Source organism: Trichomycterus rosablanca, chromosome 6 (assembly GCF_030014385.1).
Source record: "Trichomycterus rosablanca isolate fTriRos1 chromosome 6, fTriRos1.hap1, whole genome shotgun sequence".
Taxonomy (NCBI): Eukaryota; Metazoa; Chordata; class Actinopteri; order Siluriformes; family Trichomycteridae; genus Trichomycterus; species Trichomycterus rosablanca.
The window spans coordinates 44,830,870-44,850,280 of NC_085993.1; positions in this window are offsets into that span (position 1 = coordinate 44,830,870).

Sequence of the window (19,411 nt, forward strand, 5' to 3'; positions counted from 1 at the left end):
CTAATTATTTATTTTTTCTGTGTGGCCTGGTAATAAATGACCCAGTGGTTGGGGACCACTGCTGTAAGTTACACCGGGTAGCCTTTTACTCCTATAAACCTCCCCCAGCAGAGCGTAACTATAGAATAGATGATATAACTTCTGGATATGAAGTTGGCTTTTTAAGAATGGTAAGAATGGCAACTGACTAGAGGTAGCTAATCACCCCTTCTTAATCTTGAATACTTAAGTCAGCTAAGAGGCTTAACCCTAATCCGTTTCGTTGGTCTTTATTTTATTCTTACTTTAATTTCACTACCTATAATTACTTACCTTCCCAGCTCACAGACCACTAAAGCTAAGAATCTTCCCCTGTTGGGGCAGATGTGCTACCTCCATCCGTTGTGGATGCTCCTTTAAGATTGGAGATAGATGAGGACATTGATTGAATGTTAAACAACATTAGCAACCCAGGGTACTGTCTGGAGGGAAAATAAATATGTACGCAAACCATGCCGACAAATTAATTATGTGGGCCCACTCTTCACCAACCTCAACTCTTTGCTCAACGGCCCAACAGTGGCAACCTGGCAGTTGTGGGTCTTGAACCAATGATCTTCCAGTTACTTGTCCGGTAAATGTTACTAGTCCTATACCTTAACCGCTGAGCTACCACTGCCTAAATATACTGTATACATATACACGAGTACACTACAGGCTTTGCTCAAGGGCCCAACCGCAGCAGTGGTGGGGCTTGAACCAGCGACCTTCTGATTACTAGTCCAGTACCTTAACCACTAGGCCAACAAATTCTTGCAGGTACAGAGTGGCCCAACAGTAGCCAACCTTTCAGTTTCTAGTCCAGTTAACGTTACTAGTCCTATACCTTAACTGCTGAGCTACCGCTGCCCAAATATATACATATACATATTACATATACATATACATATACATATACAGTACATACACTACTATTAACAGCAGCAACCTGGTAGTGGTGGGGCTTGAACCAGCAAGCTTCTGATTACTAGTCCAGAAGCTTAACCATTAGGACAACAAATTCTTGCAGGTACGGAGATACACTAGGCACCTCCATGGCGAGATGTGACCCATTGCATTGCAACAAAACACAGTCTCCAAGACTTCATCCACACACACAGTAGCAATACCTACAGAGCAGGATACAAAACCTCAACAACTCAGCAGAATTTATGTTTAATACCTCCTTGTTCTTTTCTGTAAAGGCGAGTAGAGGACACTGTGGAAAACACAAGAACAGACAAGACTTACCACTTGTCCTCTGGCACCTCTTTTCCACATGAGGGGTTGCTATAGTAATCTACCTAATATGCAATTCTGGGATTCCTTCATTTTTCTCATCCCAATTTAATTATCTTACCCCTTGCCTAGTTAGCACAAGTAATGAAGCTTGTTTTTTTGCAGATTCAGCGAGTATAAGTGGCAGAAGAATCCTCTCTAATCAGCTTGTGGTATGCGAGGGTAGTCTGTTTCAGAGTTAGGCCAAGAGGCCATAGGCAGCATAACGGCACAGTGTGGGTGTCACACAGCAACATTTTCTCTCATGTCGAATAAACATGCATAAGATGGACTGAATGTTCTACAATACCCCAAAGTGTGTGATGCCCAGCAATAGCATGGCACCCCATTCCCAGTGTTTTTTTTCTATTTATTTATGCATTTTCCCCCCTTTTTCTTCCGATTTAGCGTAGTCAATTTGTCTTCCGCTTCTGTGGATCCCTGATTGTGTTCAAGGAGGGTAAATTGCTGCTCACATGCCCACCGACGCGTGTGCAGTCCTAGCGGACCCCTTCTTTACACCCGTGCTTCTGCACAGATGCCTCTATCTGCTAACCAGGGCCCTCACTCACTTAGTCCGGTCATTTCCCCACCCAGCAGACACGATGGCCTATTTTGTGTCTGCAGCAGGCACCGTCAATTGTGCCCGCTAGATGGCGCCCAGCCGACCAGTAGCAGAGCCGAAATTCAAACCCTTCAGAATCACTTGTTCAGAATCTTGGCGCTGGTGTGCTAGTGGAATATCCCACTGCGCCACCTACATTCCCAGTGTTTCTAAGTGGCACTGCAACTGTAACTAGCAATTAATAAAAATGACTGGAGCCTTGGGCATAAAACATAAGTGATACCCTCATGTAAACTACACAGCTATTGCAGGCATTGGGGCAGCATGAACTTTTAAAGCCAGTAATCACATCACAAGCTTCCATAAACTTACACTGATGTTAAGGTCACCAGTTTAGAAAGTTCATAGAAGCTATACATAACCTCCCGCAGCCTGAGTCGCCGTGTGATAATTCAACTTGCATTTTGCCAGCTGCAAAGGGGCGCTTGTGATAAATGACCACTCAATAGCCCATGTATCATCGGGGTGGAGATTTTATTTTGCACAGTTGCCTGTTTCTGCGAAGTGATGAGTAAGAGCCCAGGCTGCAGTGATAGCTGCATTTACAACTCGCTTGCATTTGTTACACAGCAGAGCCCATCATCCAGAAATGCTTGAATCTGCTTTCTGAGCCATTCTCAAGGGGATGCAGCAGGAGCTGTGGAAATGAGCTCGGTGTTCAATTCGGACAAGAAAAGGGAAGCTAGTAATTAAAGAAACTGTGTGTATGTGTTTATAGGGGGGACAGAGCTGAATTATATTAGAAAAACACTCAATCTTACTCACTAATACCTCTTCTTAAAACAATTTTGGCAAGTCTGTTCCAGCTGCTAAAATAAAAAATATATTTATGGAAGCTGCCAGATGGATTATGAGATTAAAAAAAAACTGTGGGGAATTGCATGGGAATTTCTGAGGTTCTAATAGTTTTATATCTCTCTAAACTAATAAATCTCAAACAAATTAAATAATCTATGTAAAGTAATAACTATAATTTTTATAATAAAAAATCATTAAAATGTCGGGCGGCACGGTGGCTCGGTGGGTAGCACTGTTGCCTCACAGCAAGAAGGTCCTGGGTTTGATCCCCAGGTGGGGTGGTCTGGGTCCTTTCTGTGCGGAGTTTCTGTTTCCCCCGTGTCCGCGTGGGTTTCCTCCGGGAGCTCCGGTTTCCTCCCACAGTCCAAAAACATGCAGTCAGGTTAATTGGAGACACTGAATTGCTCTATAGGTGTATGTGTGTGTGTGTGTGTGTGTATGTGTGTCTACCCTGTGATGGACTGGCGCCCCTTCCAGGGTGTTACTGTGTGCCTTGCGCCCATTGAAAAGCTGGGATATGCTCCAGCACCCCCCCTGCAACCCTAACTGGTTAAAGTGGTTAAGAAAGTGAGTGAGTGAGAATTAAAATGTCTTGAAAATACCAGGATAGGAATAGTAATAAACATGCACTTTTTTAAATGAATGCAAGTATGGTTTTAAAAATGTAGTCTTAGCTCTTATTGGGTGGTGGTTGATCAGTTTAGAAGATACTTGCTTAATGATCAGATGGTTGCTAGTTTAGATCCCACCACTGCCAGATTGTCACTGTTGGGCCTTTGAGCAATGCCTGTTACTCGTAATTGCTTATATCATATGACATTACCCACCCACACACTTTCCTAACCGCTTATCCAATTTAGGGTTAGGAAAGGAGAGGGGATGGGTGAGGGTGCTGGAGCCTATCCCAGCTTTTCAATGGGCGCAAGGCACACAGTAACACCCTGGATGGGGCGCCAGTCTATCGCAGGGCAGACACACATACACAAACATACACACACCCATTCACCTACAGGGCAATTCAGTGTCTCTAATTAACCTGACTGCATGTTTTTGGACTGTGGGAGGAAACCGAAGCTCCCGGAGGAAACCCACACAGACACGGGGAGAACATGCAAACTCCACACAGAAATGACCCGGCCTTTTGAAAGGATCCCCCTGCCTGGGGATCAAACCCAGGACCTTCTTGCTGTGAGGCAACAGTGCTACCCACCAAGCCACGGTGCAGTCCAGGTCTTGCTCATAGAGTTCCAAATCACCCCAAAAAATTGGAAGGGGGTTGAGGTCTGGGCTCTTTAAAGGGAAGTCTAAATTCAAGAATGTCAATGTGTTACAAGTCCACACCATTATTCGTCCTCCACCAAACTTTACAGTTAGGACTGGGCATTTGAACAGGTAGTGTTTTCATTAATTAAACTGCCAGTTAAAAGTTTAATCATAGAAAAATGCACATTAATTTTCAGAGATTCTAATGGTAAAAGCTGGACAATGGCTGCTAATGTATTAACTTAAATGAGCCTCTGATGACTAGATCAAATCCACGTGCTCAAAGTCGTCTGAGCATGTGCTTTAATGAAAACCACAAAGCCTTCAAAGAAATCTAAGGCTTTTATACAGAAGGAATTATCACGGTCAATTTCACAAATGTGTTAACTTTCCTTTCAGTACTGTTAAAAACAACAAAAATCTGAATATTTTTGAAGATTTAACTTGACATGCTGATTGTGGTAACAGCTCCATGCCGCAGGATCATGAGCATGACAAGTTAATTGTGCACCAGTACTAAACACACCAGTAGAGGGAGCAACACTCCACCCAGTCCAGCTTAAACGTTTGAGCAAGAAATGGCACTGCAGGACCGCACAGAGCCCATCTGTAGCCTCCTGCTGTTCAGCACTCTGCAGTAATTCAGTCCCAGTTGTTATAGCCTCTTTCATTGATTTCAAAGCAGTGCTAATCAGAAACCATTGGTCCGTCACCTTAATCATCCACCCCAAGAATGCTCTTCTACAGCACATAAAGCAGCACCGAGGGGACATTTCACGTTGTTAAATTCTGGTGGAGAGGCAAATCTAACAGTTGAGAAAAGTTCACAGACCAGCCAACAGCCCCAAACAGACTGTAAACAAATCCGCCCCAGTTGCTTGGAGACTAGAGTAACACTAGGTGATGAGCTGATAGAAAAATGAGTGAGAACCTTCACACATTAGTTCTGTGTGTAGAGAAGCTCAAATTCAATCTGGGTTTGCCTAAAAATGACCTTTATAGTAATTACCTAATAATTAAAAACACCCCAAACAAGCCACTCAGGTGGCGCAGCGGTAGAGTACGCAGTCTGTACTGACTGTACGTGCCAGAGGGGGCGTATGTCAGTTGAGAGGCGTCCTCAGTCAGCGGTGAAGGGTCAAATCAGTATAGAGGACACATTCAGGGTAATTGGACACGACTAGATTAGGGGAGAAACATTGGGGGGGCTGCTGGAGCCTATCCCAGCTTTTCAATGCACACACACACACACACACACACACACACCCATTTACCTATAGGGCAACTCAGTGTCTCCGATTAACCTGACTGCAAGTTTTTGGACTGTGGGAGAAAACCGGAGCTTCCAGAGGAAACCCACGCACACACGGGGAGAACATGCAAACTCCGCACAGAAAGGACCTGGACTGCCCCGCCTGGGGATCAAACCCAGGACCTTCTTGCTGTGAGGCGACAGTGCTACCCGCCATCATTTATCAAACTGCCAGATAATAAAATTGAACTACTAATGTTCCACTGCTCCAGAGTCCTATACTAGTGTACTTTAAACCTGTATAGCCAGTGTTTTTTGTAGGATTTAATGAACTTTAAGGGTTGTGTGATTCCATGACAATGAAAACCAAGCTACTAGTCTATGGTTCTTGTGCTAAATTTGTTTTCAGATGTAGTGCAAATCTTAACAGCAAGGCCTGCCACATAGCACTGACATTTTTTTATTTATTACTCACTTTAAAATCCAGGCTTTTTAGCTGAATGCTTGTGTGGCCTTATGGTTTACAGCTAAGCTATTGCTGCTCCTATAAATCTTTTCATTAACAGCAAAGTTGACCAGGCAGCTTCAGCAGAGCAGAGATTTGATGAACTGACCTTTCGAAAAGGTCACATCTAATAACAGCATTATATTGGAAGCTTTTTAGTATGACAATTTTACTGCCAGTGCCAGATGTGGCTCTCCATTCTCTGGACTTGTAGGCAACTGAGATGGACCATCACACAGTGGAAACCTGTATTGTGGTAAAAAAAATCAGGACCGAAGACAAATAGGACCATCCAGACTGTTATCAGCAAGAAGTCAACAAGCCAGGGTCTGTCATGGTATGGGGTCGTGTCAGAGCCCTTGGAAAAGATCCTATACACTTCTGTGATGCAGCATTAAAAGTACATTGAGATCATAGAGCAACATGTGCTGCCTTTACTCTTTTTCATGGACGCCCAAACATTTTTTAACAGACAATGCAAATGCAAAACCACATGCTGCTCACACTACAAAGGCATTACTGCGGACAAAGAGGGTACGGGTACTGGACTGGTCTGCCTGCAGTCCTGAAGTGTCCCCAGTAGAGAATGTGTAGAGAATTTTGATGACTCTGTACTGTTGCATATCTTAAGACGTGTTTGCAAGAAGAATGTGACATAATAATAATACAAAATAAGGGCAGTGGTAGCTCAGTGGTTAAAGTACTGGACTAGAGATCAGAAGTTTGCTGGTTCAATCCCCAATCCCAATCTATCTATCTATCTATCTATCTATCTATCTATCTATCTATCTATCTATCTATCTATCTATCTATCTATCTATCTATCTATCTATCTATCTATCTATCTATCTATCTATCTATCCATCTATCCATCCATCCATCCATCCATCCATCCGTCCCCACCCCATCTATCTATCTATCTATCTATCTATCTATCTATCTATCTATCTATCTATCTATCTATCTATCTATCTATCTATCTATCTATCTATCTATCTATCTATCTATCTATCCATCTATCCATCCATCCATCCATCTTTTCAACCCTGATCAGGATTAAATGGGTAATAAAATGAATGAATGTAGGCAAGTGATAAAGTTAGTAATTAAGCAGTTATTTAAAAAATAATGCAGTTTTAAAGCTTATAAATGATGAACATTAGCGTGATCAAGTACAGTCAGTGGAGTGGGTTTCTGAGGTGTTCGGTTCAATCCCTACTTCCAGTCACTGCCTGGGTTGAGATTCGTCCTGTGTCCTCATGGGTTTACTTTTGGGAACCCTGTTTTTCTCCTGCTTGGGGTAATTGTGGTTAGCCAATCCATCTGTTTTTCTGTTTTTGACAGGGGGAAGGAAACCAGGGCACCATTGAAACAAACCAAACTATTTACAGGCAGTAACTGGAGGTGGAAATTAAACCCAGGTCCCAGGACTCATGTTGCTTTGTTTCTTAATCTAAATTTTTCACATAAAAAAGTAGGTGTTTGTTTCTCAGTATGTTGTCATGGAGCTTTCCATCCCAGTGAGGGAAGTATCCCAGACTTCCAGCAGCTAAACTCATCCTTTCACTAGCAATGCAAGTTTTAAATTGCATTGATGACCTAGATACGCATGTTATCCAAAGAACATCTCATTTGAAACCCACTGCTTGTGCCCACCGCTGTCTTCGATTCGACGTTCTGATTAATTACGCCTCTCCTCATGGAGCTGCTGCTCCGAACTCCATGAGCTAATTAGCACGAGTGCGACTTTAGCCACCGCGTTGATCCCAGAGCTGTTGTCACATCACTGAGATGTTTTTTTTCTTCACTGAGAGGCAGCGGAGAGTGTGTGTTAGCGTGATGGCTAGAAATTTGTGCTAATACAGAACTTTAGACTCCCACTCGCAGTCAGTCATAGGCTCTCGCCCACTCGACGCTGCTGTTTAGCTTTCTTTCGCATTCCTGCTGTCTCCTGCTTCTTTCCCACTTTCTTTCCTGTTTCTCTATGTGAAACCTGTCTGTGTTTGGCACTGCCACGTGTGTGGAAGAACTTAACTCCCACACTGAATACTTTGCTCCAATGGAGTAACTAGAACTATTCTTAAACACAGACTTTACTTCCTGATATCATATTAACCTGCTCCCCATTGGTTCCCTCATGTGCGCTTATGATTGCTAATACACACTGTTCATCATCAACCCTCTGAAGCAGTGGATGATTTATGAGCAGCTTTCAGTAAGTCAGATTATAGTGTGCTGTGGAATAGTGCATGGCAGCAGTGTAATTGCAGTTCATAGTAAAAACACAGGGGCACATATTGAGCCTGTAGCCACTGATAGTGGAACCTCAAACATATTGTGGCGTCGGTAAGGAAGAAGGAAGCATTTTGCTCTTTTACTCGTAGGAGGTAGCTCTTTATTAGGAATTGCCTTTAAATGTTATTTCAAATGCCAGAGCAATGACCAGATCTGATGTAGGCAGACCCACCCCCACTACTACAGTGGTACCTTGTAACTCAACGTCCCCTAAACTTGAAATCTTTGAAAGTCGACACCCTGACGAATCTGCATTTGTGTGTAATAACCGTCCAATTCACTCTGAAAGCATCCACATGTATTTGTGTTTAGCAGGATTTTCATCACTGTCTCACTTTTAAACTTGTGTTACAGCTCGAGGTGCTGAGCTAGACGCATTAAAAAAAAAAAAAAATGTGTTTATGCATTTTCTCCCCTTTTCTCTCCCTTTTAGCGCGTCCAATTGCCCGATTGCTTCATGCTTCCTCTCCACCAATGCCGATCCCTGCTCTGATTGAGGAGAACGAAGCTAACCCACTCCCCCTCCGACACGTGGGCAGAATGCCGTATGCATTTTATCACGTGCACTTTTACGAGTGTAGTGCAGCTCAGCTCAGCGTTGTGTACGGAGAGACACACCCTGAGAGCACTCTTTTCTCATCTCTGTGCAGGCGCCATCAATCAGCCAGCAGAGGGCGTAATTGCACCAGTCATGGGAGAGAGAGACCCCATCCGGCTTAGTCCCGCCCCATATCAGGCCCCAACAGGCCAATCGTTGTTCACGTGGCTGCTCAGCCTTAGCCGAAAGGCAGAGCTGAACTTCGATACGATGTATTCGAGATCCCAGCTCTGGTTCCAGCATGTGTTTTACCGCTGCGCCACCTGAGCGGCCCTAAGACGCATTTTAAAGCTTAATGTCACGTGTGTGTGACTGCCGTTTTGTTCAGCGCTTGGCTTGAGTGGTGCAGTAAAATGTCATCAAAGTGCGAATATGAGACGAATCTGCGTTTGTGCGGAATAACTGTCAAACTTACTCTGAATGCTCCACATGTATCTGTGTCTAGCTTTAGGATTTTCTTCACGGTTTCACTTTTAAACTTGTGTTATAGCTCGGGCTTCTGAGAAATTGCGAGAATCAACTTTTCTGAAAGAGTCTAAGATGCTTATTGTTTAAATAAAAAGCTTAACGTGACTTAATGTATTAAAAGTTGTCGTTGAATTTCAAGGTACAACTGTACCAAGGTGCATTGGACAGTGGGTAAGGTGCTGGCCTAGTCCTCAAAAGGTTACTGATTCACCTGGTTGAAAACTGTGCTGAAATCCAACAGTTGAGCTCCTGAGCAAGGCCCTCAATTCTCATCTCCTTGCTCTATAATTAGCTACAACTGTAAGATGCTTTGGCTAAGCTTTCACTCTCCAGTTTTTTATCCCTTTCTCATGTTCAATATCATCATCATCATCATCATCATCATCATCGAGCTCTTTGCCAGCCTGTGTTCTGCTCCACCACCCACCAAGTAAGACTGTGGCGAGCTATGAAATGGAAAGAAACATGAGACACTTTCATTCTGCTGTGTGGTCAATTGAACGGTTTGCCCCATTACTGAACACATGAAATATATGTTTACACATGATGTGGCCAAAAGTATGTAGACACCCCTCTGAATTGTTGAGTTTAAGTATTATAACCACACTCATTGTAAACAGATATATACAATCATTAAAAGAAAATAAGTTATATGCTTTTATAATTGGTCAACAGTTTGAGAAAGGCCTTTTTCAGTTCCAGGATGCGCCACTGTGGCGTGGAAAAACTTCAGAAAAAATTCCCTATTGAATTTTGATTGTGAGCCAGGCTTTCTCATTTATCATCGGTGTCTGGCCTCATAATTTTCTACAGACACACACCAAAACTGTTAAAAGCCCACAGTTGAGCTACTGAGCAAAGCCCTCAATCCTCACTTCCTTGCACTATAATGAGCTACAACTGTAAGTAACTGTAAGATGTTAGCTTAGATGGAGACTCCCTAGACAAGGCACCAATCCAGCACCCAGTCCAGCCTGTTCCTGTTTTTGGTAGGTGTAAGTAAAATCAGAATACCATAAAGAATTCCATGCATTAGCTAAACTTTTCACAGACTCTGTGCTCTGTGGCCCTCACACTATCTACTCTGAGCCCTATTATTTAATCTTTGCTTACTAACTGCTTTAAACTGGTCAGGGTCTGGTACTACATGGAAACATTGCACACAAGCCAGGAATACACTCAAATACACCCAAAATAAAGGCTGCTTCTCCTCTGTGCCTGTCAAACGCCTGAGATTCATTTATTCATCCACTGAATATCAGTGGTCAATGTCATGTTTATCCCAGTGCCACCTGGAAACACTGAATGCACATGATGGCAAGCCATTACTAGACCTTATTTATTTACTTATGTGCTATTATTCACACATGGGGTAATTTAGAGTATCCAATCTAGATTCTAGGTGCGCTGATCACATGACCCTGAAGCGGTGCATGACCCACATGAAAGATGCCAATGAGACTGGTGTTTGTTTTAGGATAACCCAGTTATTGACCCTGATTAGAATAAATGTGTTACAGAAACATAATTAAGGAATGACTAAATACATTAGTATGTCCTCATTTCTCATGAGCTACTGGGTCTCAGATTTAACCCTCTACTTGAGGGTCTTACTTACTAAGGGTTTTTTATTTGATTTCTTAGTTATTTTTGGTTTTCTTCAGACACTTCAGATACTTTTGATTTACTCCTGTCTAACAAAAGCATCCTGGTTGGTATACTTGCTGTTATAGGATAGACTGGCATCCAGGGGGTGTTTTTTTTGCCCGTTCTCAGTGTTCCCAGGATTATCTTTTGACCCATACTGAACCTGACCAGGATAAAGTGTTTACCTCAGTGTGGCAAAGAACAGGTAAGTGCATCTTATGCTATAAGTGTCCAGAGTTTATTTTCTTCATTCTTTAGACTAATTTTGTTCAATCAGGAATGTAACTGATAATCATTAGAATTATTTTATTAGATTTAAATGAGAAATGTCTGTGCATATATACACCAGTTTAAAGTACTAGGCATGAGGATGAATTTCAATGTCTTTCACACCCTCAGATTCTCTCTTCTGAAATTAGAGAGAGAGATGAGAGACAACGTCTTAAGTGATGGAATTTCAGAGTCCATTACAGAAGATGCGATGGGAGGGGCAGACTGGACATTTCCCGATCAGAATTCAGAATGGACATCAGACCTGTCTGTAAAAAGCTCTATTGGATTAGAACGATATGGGGGAATAGGAATACCGGCAGAGGAGAAAATCAATTCAGGTGGTTTTCTCTTTTGACATGTAAAACTACATTCACTCTCCAGTTCCAGTTCAGTATCTCTTCCTCTTTTGATCACTCTTTCCCATGTTCAATATAATAATAATCATCATCATCATCATCGAGCAAGTCCATCTGTAAGAGGCTTTTTGCCAGCCTGTGTTCTCCTCCACCACCCACCATGTAAGGCTGTGGTGAGCTCTGAAATGGAAAGAAACGTGAGACTCTTTCATTCTGCTGTGAGGGCAATTGAATGGTTTGCCCCATTACTGGATATATGTTTACACATGATGTGGCCAAAAGTATGTAGGCACCCCCTCTGAATTAGGCTCTGAGTTTAGTTATTATAGCCACACTCATTGCTAACAAGTGTATAAAATCAGTAAATGAAAATACATTATATGCCTTTATTATACACCGATCAGCCATAACATTAAAACCACCCCCTTGTTTCTACACTCACTGTCCATGTTATCAGCTCCACTTACCATATAGAGGCACTTTGTAGTTCTACAATTACTAACTGTAGTCCATCTGTTTCCCTGCATGCTTTGTTAGCCCCCTTTCACCCTGTTCTTCAATGGTCAGGACCCCACAGGACCACCACAGAGCAGGTATCATTTAGGTGGTGGATCATTCTCAGCAATGACGTGACACTGACATGGTGGTGGTGTGTTAGTGTGTGTTGTGCTGGTATGAGTGGATCAGACACAGCAGTGCTGCTGGAGTTTGTAAATACCGTGTCCACTCACTGTCCACTGTATTTGACACTTCTACCTAGTTGGTCCACCTTGTAGATGTAAAGTCAGAGACGATCGCTCATCTATTGCTGCTGTTTGAGTTGGTCATCTTCTAGACCTTCATCAGTGGTCACAGGACGCTGCCCATGGGGCGCTGTTGGCTAGATATTTTTGGTTGGTGGACTATTCTCAGTCCAGCAGTGACAGTGAGGTGTTTAGAAACTCCAGCAGCGCTGCTGTGTCTGATCCACTCATACCAGCACAACACACACTAACACACCACCACCATGTCAGTGTCACAGCAGTGCTGAGAATCATCCACCACCCAAATAATACCTACTCTGTGGTGGTCCTGTGGGGGTCCTGACCATTGAAGAACAGGGTGAAAGCAGGCTAAAAAAATATGTAGAGAAACAGATGGACTACAGTCAGTAATTGTAGAACTACAAAGTGCTTCTATATGGTAAGTGAAGCTGATAAAATGGACAGTGTGTGTAGAAACAAGGAGGTGGTTTTAATGTTATGCCTGATCAGTGTATACTGTAGTTTGGCAGGTTCTGTGGGGAAAAACTTCAGTGGCCTGCAACCCTATTAAATTTAAATTGTGAGGTAGGCTTTCTCATTTATGCTCAGTGTCTGGCATCATAATTCTCTACAGACACACCAAAACTGTGTTGAAAGCCTTTCCAGAGGTTGGTGTAGTCGTAATAAATGGGAAACTAGTATTGGAATACTATTGGAATCCTTAGTATTGGAATAAGATGCCCAACATGCTAAAGGTCAGGTGTCCACATACTTTTGACCCTATATATTCTAACTTTGCTTTATGTGTTGTAGAGTAAGCAAGTGTTAGGTCTCATCCCCCCAGTTTACTACAGTCGTTTGATACCTGGATATTGGTGTAAAAATAGCTACTGAATCGTGTTATTCTTGAAAAGCAGATAAAAACTGAGAAAGCAGAAATAAAACAGTGCATGTCTATCAGAATCATCTAAGCAGGGGTTCACAGACCTTTAAACAAAGCAAAGCAGTAAGGAGCTTTATATCCTCCAATACGGGCACAGGATAGAAAATCATTAAGTCATCACGGGCACAGGATAAAAAAAGTCATTAATTTCCACATGAGATTGATACTGGATAAAGACTGGAGGAAGACATGAAGAAAGTTGATGTTTAATTGATTAACAAGATTACCTTAATGAAGCCAGTGGATTACTGGCCAAGATATGTAGCAAACTCAGCTGGCTATGTGCCAGGCTCACAACAAAACCAAGCCCTATGCCTCAGGTGGCGCAGCAGTAAAATACGCTAGCACACCAGATTTCAATTTCGAATACATCGTATGGAATCTCAGCTCTGCCATTTGACTGGGCTGGGTGGCTACATGAACAGAAATTGGCTGTTGTTCAAAGGGTGGGACCAGGGTTTCTTATAACTGGTGCAATTGAGGGTTTCTCATAACTGGTGCAATATGACCTCTGCTGGCTGATTGATGGCGCCTGTGCAGAGTTGAGGAATAATGCTCATTAGGGTGTGGCTCTCCGTACACAAGGCTGATCCGCATATGAACTCACCTCGTGCAGGTGAAAAGATGCAGTCGGTACTGCACACGTGTTGGAGGGGGCGTGTGTCAGTTGCGAAGCTCCTCAGTCAGCAGTGGAGGGTTGTATCGGTAGAGGTGAAGCGTAAAGCAATCAGGGTAACTGGATACGACTAGATTAGGGGAGAAGACCCTCTTCCTAGACAATTAGTCATTTGTTGTCTCTACAGTAACCTTGTTTTAAAATAGGTGCTTGCAAAAAGTATATTATCCCCCATTCTTATTGCCGTAGTTGAGCATGTGTACCAAAGACTTTCAAAAATACACCAAATTTCAAATATAAGTGATATCTGGACACTTGTGGTTATGTAATCAAGCAAAGTTTACAAAAAACATTATGCCCTCTACAGTAAAATAGTTGGGAGGTGGAATTGTGGGTGCTGCAAAACACCAGGGTCTTGCTGACCTGGGCTTGATTCTTGTTTCCAGTCTAGAAGCAAGAATCAAGAGGTTGACATGTTTTCGACTACCTTTAAGAGGTTGTCATGTTTTTTCCATTTACGTTAATGGAATTAGAAACCCCATATCTATCAGGCAATTGGGCCTTTTTCCTAGCAGTAGTGGGGCTTAAACCATCAACCTTTAAGATTACTAGTCCAATGCCTTAACTGCTAAACCCTAAATCACTGAACTGAATTAAACTAGAAGTAAAAAAGTTCTAATTTATATACAAATTTAAAAGAACATGTCATCTACACTGGTAAAAGGTGCATGAATATACATAAAAAAATGTTTGCACCCATGCTGAGCGCAGACTGGCTCAGTTGGTGGGGGGCCGCTGGTGCATTGCTGTCCCCAGCTTATTCTGGGTTTACTGTCTTCACACTTTTTTTAAGAACTTGGTTGTTGCAGGCGCTCTGGGCAGCTTGCCATGTTATACCAACTAGTTTTCATTTCTGCATTCTATTCCTTCTCTGCATCTCTTTTTTTAATGCATTTTCTCCCCATTTTCCTTCTGATTTAGCGCACTCAATTTTGTCTTCCACTGCTGAGAGATACCAGATTGCATCCGAGGAGAGCATGTTGCTCTACACGCCTTTTTCGACATGTGTACAGCCCTCCTCTTCTCGCCCCTGCTTTCTGCACAGCGTATGAAGAACCACCCACCCACACATAGTATGGCCCCCATCCTGCAGATACGGTGGCCAATTAGTATCTGCTGCAGGCACTGCCAATTATGCCCGCCAGATGGCGGCCAGCCGACCGGTGGCAACACAGAGTTTTCGAAAATCCCGCTGTGCCACCTGGGCGCCTGCATCTCGTTTGTATTCCGTTTCTCCACTGCAGGCTGTGAATGCATTTACTCAAAGTTACTTTGGTATTTTCTGTTATTTTGACCTATGCTTGTACTTTGCTTGTGGCTTTTTAACCGAGGTTAATCATCCTGAAAACTGGGTTAATTTTCAATTCTTGCAGGTGCTGGGTTACACTTGGCGCCTCAGTGCGAGGAGCAACCCACACTGTTACATTACCTACCTAATATTGATATGTGTTAGTAAGTTTCTGTTATTTTGTCCCTCTCCTGAGTGTTATTACATTCTAACTGCTCAGTGTTATGATGCAGAAAAGACAGTTACCCATTTTTGTACTAAAAATAACATAAGAAGGCCTGTACACAGAGGCAAAGAGAAACAGAATCGTTAAAAGGCCAAGGTAAGGTAAGCCAGCAGACTAGAGGCAACAACTGTAATTCAGTGTGTACTCAATATACAAAATACAGCACTGTTTTTTTATACAGTACTTTAACAATATGACATACTGTATATTCAGACCCACAGTCAGTTTTGTAGTTTTTACTTTCCTTAGAACTAATTAAAAGTTTGTGTAACTGTGTTTAGTCTCTTATTATATCCCTATCAGCCAGTATAACTTCTAAAGTAATTGTTATTACATAGTTAATCAAATATATTTCAGCACTATTTCTCTTGCGCTTTTGCACACCAGATGGGTATATAACAAAAGTATTGTTTTTGATTACATATTAATGGCAGTTTCTGTACTACCAGTGCTGCCTGATAGATCAGTAATGTAAAGTGTAATGGATTAAAAAAACACAGTGTTCTTTCTCGCGGTGTATCCTGTAAGCTATTGCTTTGTGGTTGTGTCTGCTGCTATGTTTAAAATTAGTAAGTTACCTTATGTGCCACCGTAAAAGAGAGTTTAAAAAGTAAGGACAACATAGCAACACCATCACCATTTATATATAAAATATGGACACAACTCATTCACAGGTGTTAAATCTATGCAGATTTTACTGATTATGTCAAGAAAAAAGGCATGTCCTACACTGAAGATATTTTGTTTTTTACATTTATATTGTCAAAAGCAATTTAAATTAAAACAGAAAGTGGCACAGCAGTGAAATATGCTAGCCCACTATCAGCGATGCAATCAGCCAGCCAGGTATCTATTAAAGCAATAAGCCACGAGAGGCCGTACGTTACTGTGATTTTAGCACAGGGATGACGTTTTTGGCACGACGCGAAGCGGAGTGCCTAAAACTTCTTTCCCCGTGCTAAAATCGTAACAGTAACGCACGGTCTCGAGTGGCTTATTGCTTTTATAAAACGGCGGTCAACATAAAATATAATAAATACAACAATGTTTAATCATAAATGTATTTATTGTGTATAAACTTACAATAAAGCATTCTTCCGCGACGCAAGGTAATCCGATTAACAGTGTTGCTAGGCAACGTGAGGGCGAAAATAACATTAACTTTCTCTATTCAGTGGCGTATTAATATGGAATGATGTGAGGTGGTCCTAGGTGTGCGTTTATCGGGGATTTTACAACGGCTTCGAACGCGGCTCAGCCAATCAGATTTTAGGACCGGAACTATCCGTTTTATAAATATCTACAACGACCAAACCACCTCCTTGTTTCTACACTCACTGTCCATTTTATCAGCTCCACTTACCATATAGGAGCACTTTGTAGTTTTACAATTACTGACTGTAGTCCATCTGTTTCTCTGCATGCTTTGTTAGCCCCCTTTCATGCTGTTCTTCAATGGTCAGGACTCTCCCAGGACCACCACAGAGCAGGTATTATTTGGGTGGTGGATCATTTTTAGCACTGCAGTGACAATGACATTGTGGTGGTGTGTTAGTGTGTGTTGTGCTGGTATGAGTGGATAAGACACCTCTGCAGCACTGATAGAGTTTTTAAACACCTTACTGTTACTGCTGGACTGAGAAAAGGCCACCAACCAAAAATATCCAGCCAACAGCGCCCCGTGGGCAGCATTCTGTGACCACTGATGAAGATCTAGAAGATGACCAACTCAAACAGAAGCAATAGATCTCTGACTTTACATCTACAAGGTGAACCAACTAGATAGGAGTGTCTAATAGAGCGGACAGTGAGTGGACACAGTATTAAAAAAACTCCAGCAGCGCTGCTGTGTCTGATCCACTCATACCAGCAAAACACACACTAACACACCACCACCATGTCACCAGTGCTGAGAATGATCCACCACCTAAATAGTACCCACTCTGTAGTGGTCCTGTGGGGGTCCTGACCATCGAAGAACAGGGTAAAAGCAGGTTAAAAAAGTATGTAGAGAAACTGATGGACTACAGTCAGTAGTTGTAGAACTACAAAGTGCCTCTATATGGTAAGTGGAGCTGATAAAATGGACAGTAAGTGTAGAAACAGGGAGGTGGTTTTAATGTTATGGCTGATCAGTGTATATTTATATATGTATTGTATATTATTGGCTATGTCTGCAGGGTGAATGGCCAAAGCCCTGTGATCTATCTTTTGATCTAGGTCTGGGATCTCAGCTGGTGGTGTGGTATTTATTTGTTTTTTATTATTGTCCCTTTTAAACATAACTTTTCCGAGGAAAATAACCCGGGATGAAAGTTACATTTTGCTGATGAAGAGTTACTTTTTATAGCTGCTGCTGGTTTAAATAGTCTCTTTCTTTGCTTCTTTTTCCAAGAGCTTGGGTTGTAATTTGCTGGTAGATTAAGTAGCTGACACTCGTAGTTGTGGCTCACGATTTGATTCCTTTTTGTTTCAAGTTTTTTTTACATTTGAACATTTATAAATTTAGTTATTATTTTAGCATTTTCTTTCTGTAGCTCTTTAGCCACAGTATGTTTTATCTTGGTTATCTCAGCCGTTAGATTCAGACCAGGCAGTGGAGTAAAGTGCAGGTTTATTGGTTCACAAGAGTAGTCACAAACAAACAGGGTCGGTACCGGGTAGTCAGACCAAAATCCAAAGCAAACAAAACCAAAACAGAAAATCAATCAATCAATCATCACAAACCATGAAACAGAAAGGCACAGTTGTGGTCTAGTGGTTAAGGTACTGGACTAGTAATCCAAAGGTTGCTGGTTCAAGCCGCACCACTGCAAGGTTGCCACTGTTGGGCCCTTGAGCAAGGCCTTCAACCCGCAATTGCGTAGACTATATACTGTACTGTCACTGTACTGTAAGTCACTTTCAATAAAAGCGTCTGCTAAATGCCGAAAATGTAAAAAATGTAAAATGTAAAGCAAGAGTTGTAACCAGAAAGTCAAGAGAAACAAGAGAACACTCAGAAATGCACTGCATAGCAAATACAGAACTTTGTAGTGAGTCAAACAAAGACCAGGGTCTTTAAAGAGTCCAAGATGGCCAATAATTAGGCTCAGGTGAACCATCAGCCAGCTAGTACTCAAGTGAGAGTGCCCCCTGCTGGCGAGGAGGGGAAACAGCAGGCTCAGATGTGACATTAAAAATACTGCTTTTGGGTTTATTTTGTATAACATCGCAGGTGTGGGGCTATACCTGGTGCCTCCGTGACGAGGCATGCACCACAGCGTTACAAAATAACTGTTGATTATTTCTGTGTTTACATGGACATTGTTAGAATCAAACAGAAATTGCATGGATGTGAATTATTGCTGTGTTTACTTTTGCTCACATCTCTGCCAAACTTGCATCTTAATCCACATACAATGCTAAATAGTACTCAAAATACTTACAGTACTAATTGTTGTGTCTTGTTTTTAGTACATAGTGGTGTGGATTGGGACACAGGTACAGATGCTTGCAAACTACTAGATTTACTTTAGTCTAGATGAAAAAGTTACATTTATGGCATTTAGCAGACGCTTTTATCCAAAGAGATCTACAATTGTGACCGAATTCAATTCAACCACTCGAGGGCTAAGGCTTTGCTCAGGGGCCCAACAATGCCAATAATGTCTGTTCTACCTATCCATGTAAAAAGAGGAGAAATTCCAATGTGTAATAGAAAAATGTACTAGATTATTCACAGCATACAGTAAATTTAGTTTGGCATGAATCAAAATGAAAAAAGGTTTTTTTGCTGATAAATGTGTTATAAATAAAATGTCAGCTTCATCAAATTGGATATATTATTGAGAGAAAAGCTGTGGGTAGAGCATTTTGTCAACCCTCATAAAGGATTTGCTGAAATTTTAACAGGCTTAAAACATTTTATTGAATTTCAAATAACACACTTGCAACAAAGTTATTATTGCTGTCCCTGTCTTTCATCTGAGATTGACAGTTCTGGTGTGGTGCTGTTCTGCGTTTGCAAAAAACTCTTTTTTAAAGATGCTAAAAAGAAACTCTTGCTTATCCATGTGATCAGTGATAAATGTTAGCTTAAAAGTGATGATTTTACAACAGGCTTCAGTTTTGCATGACAGCCTCTAAGCCCTAGGAATATGATGTAAAGCTTGCTTGA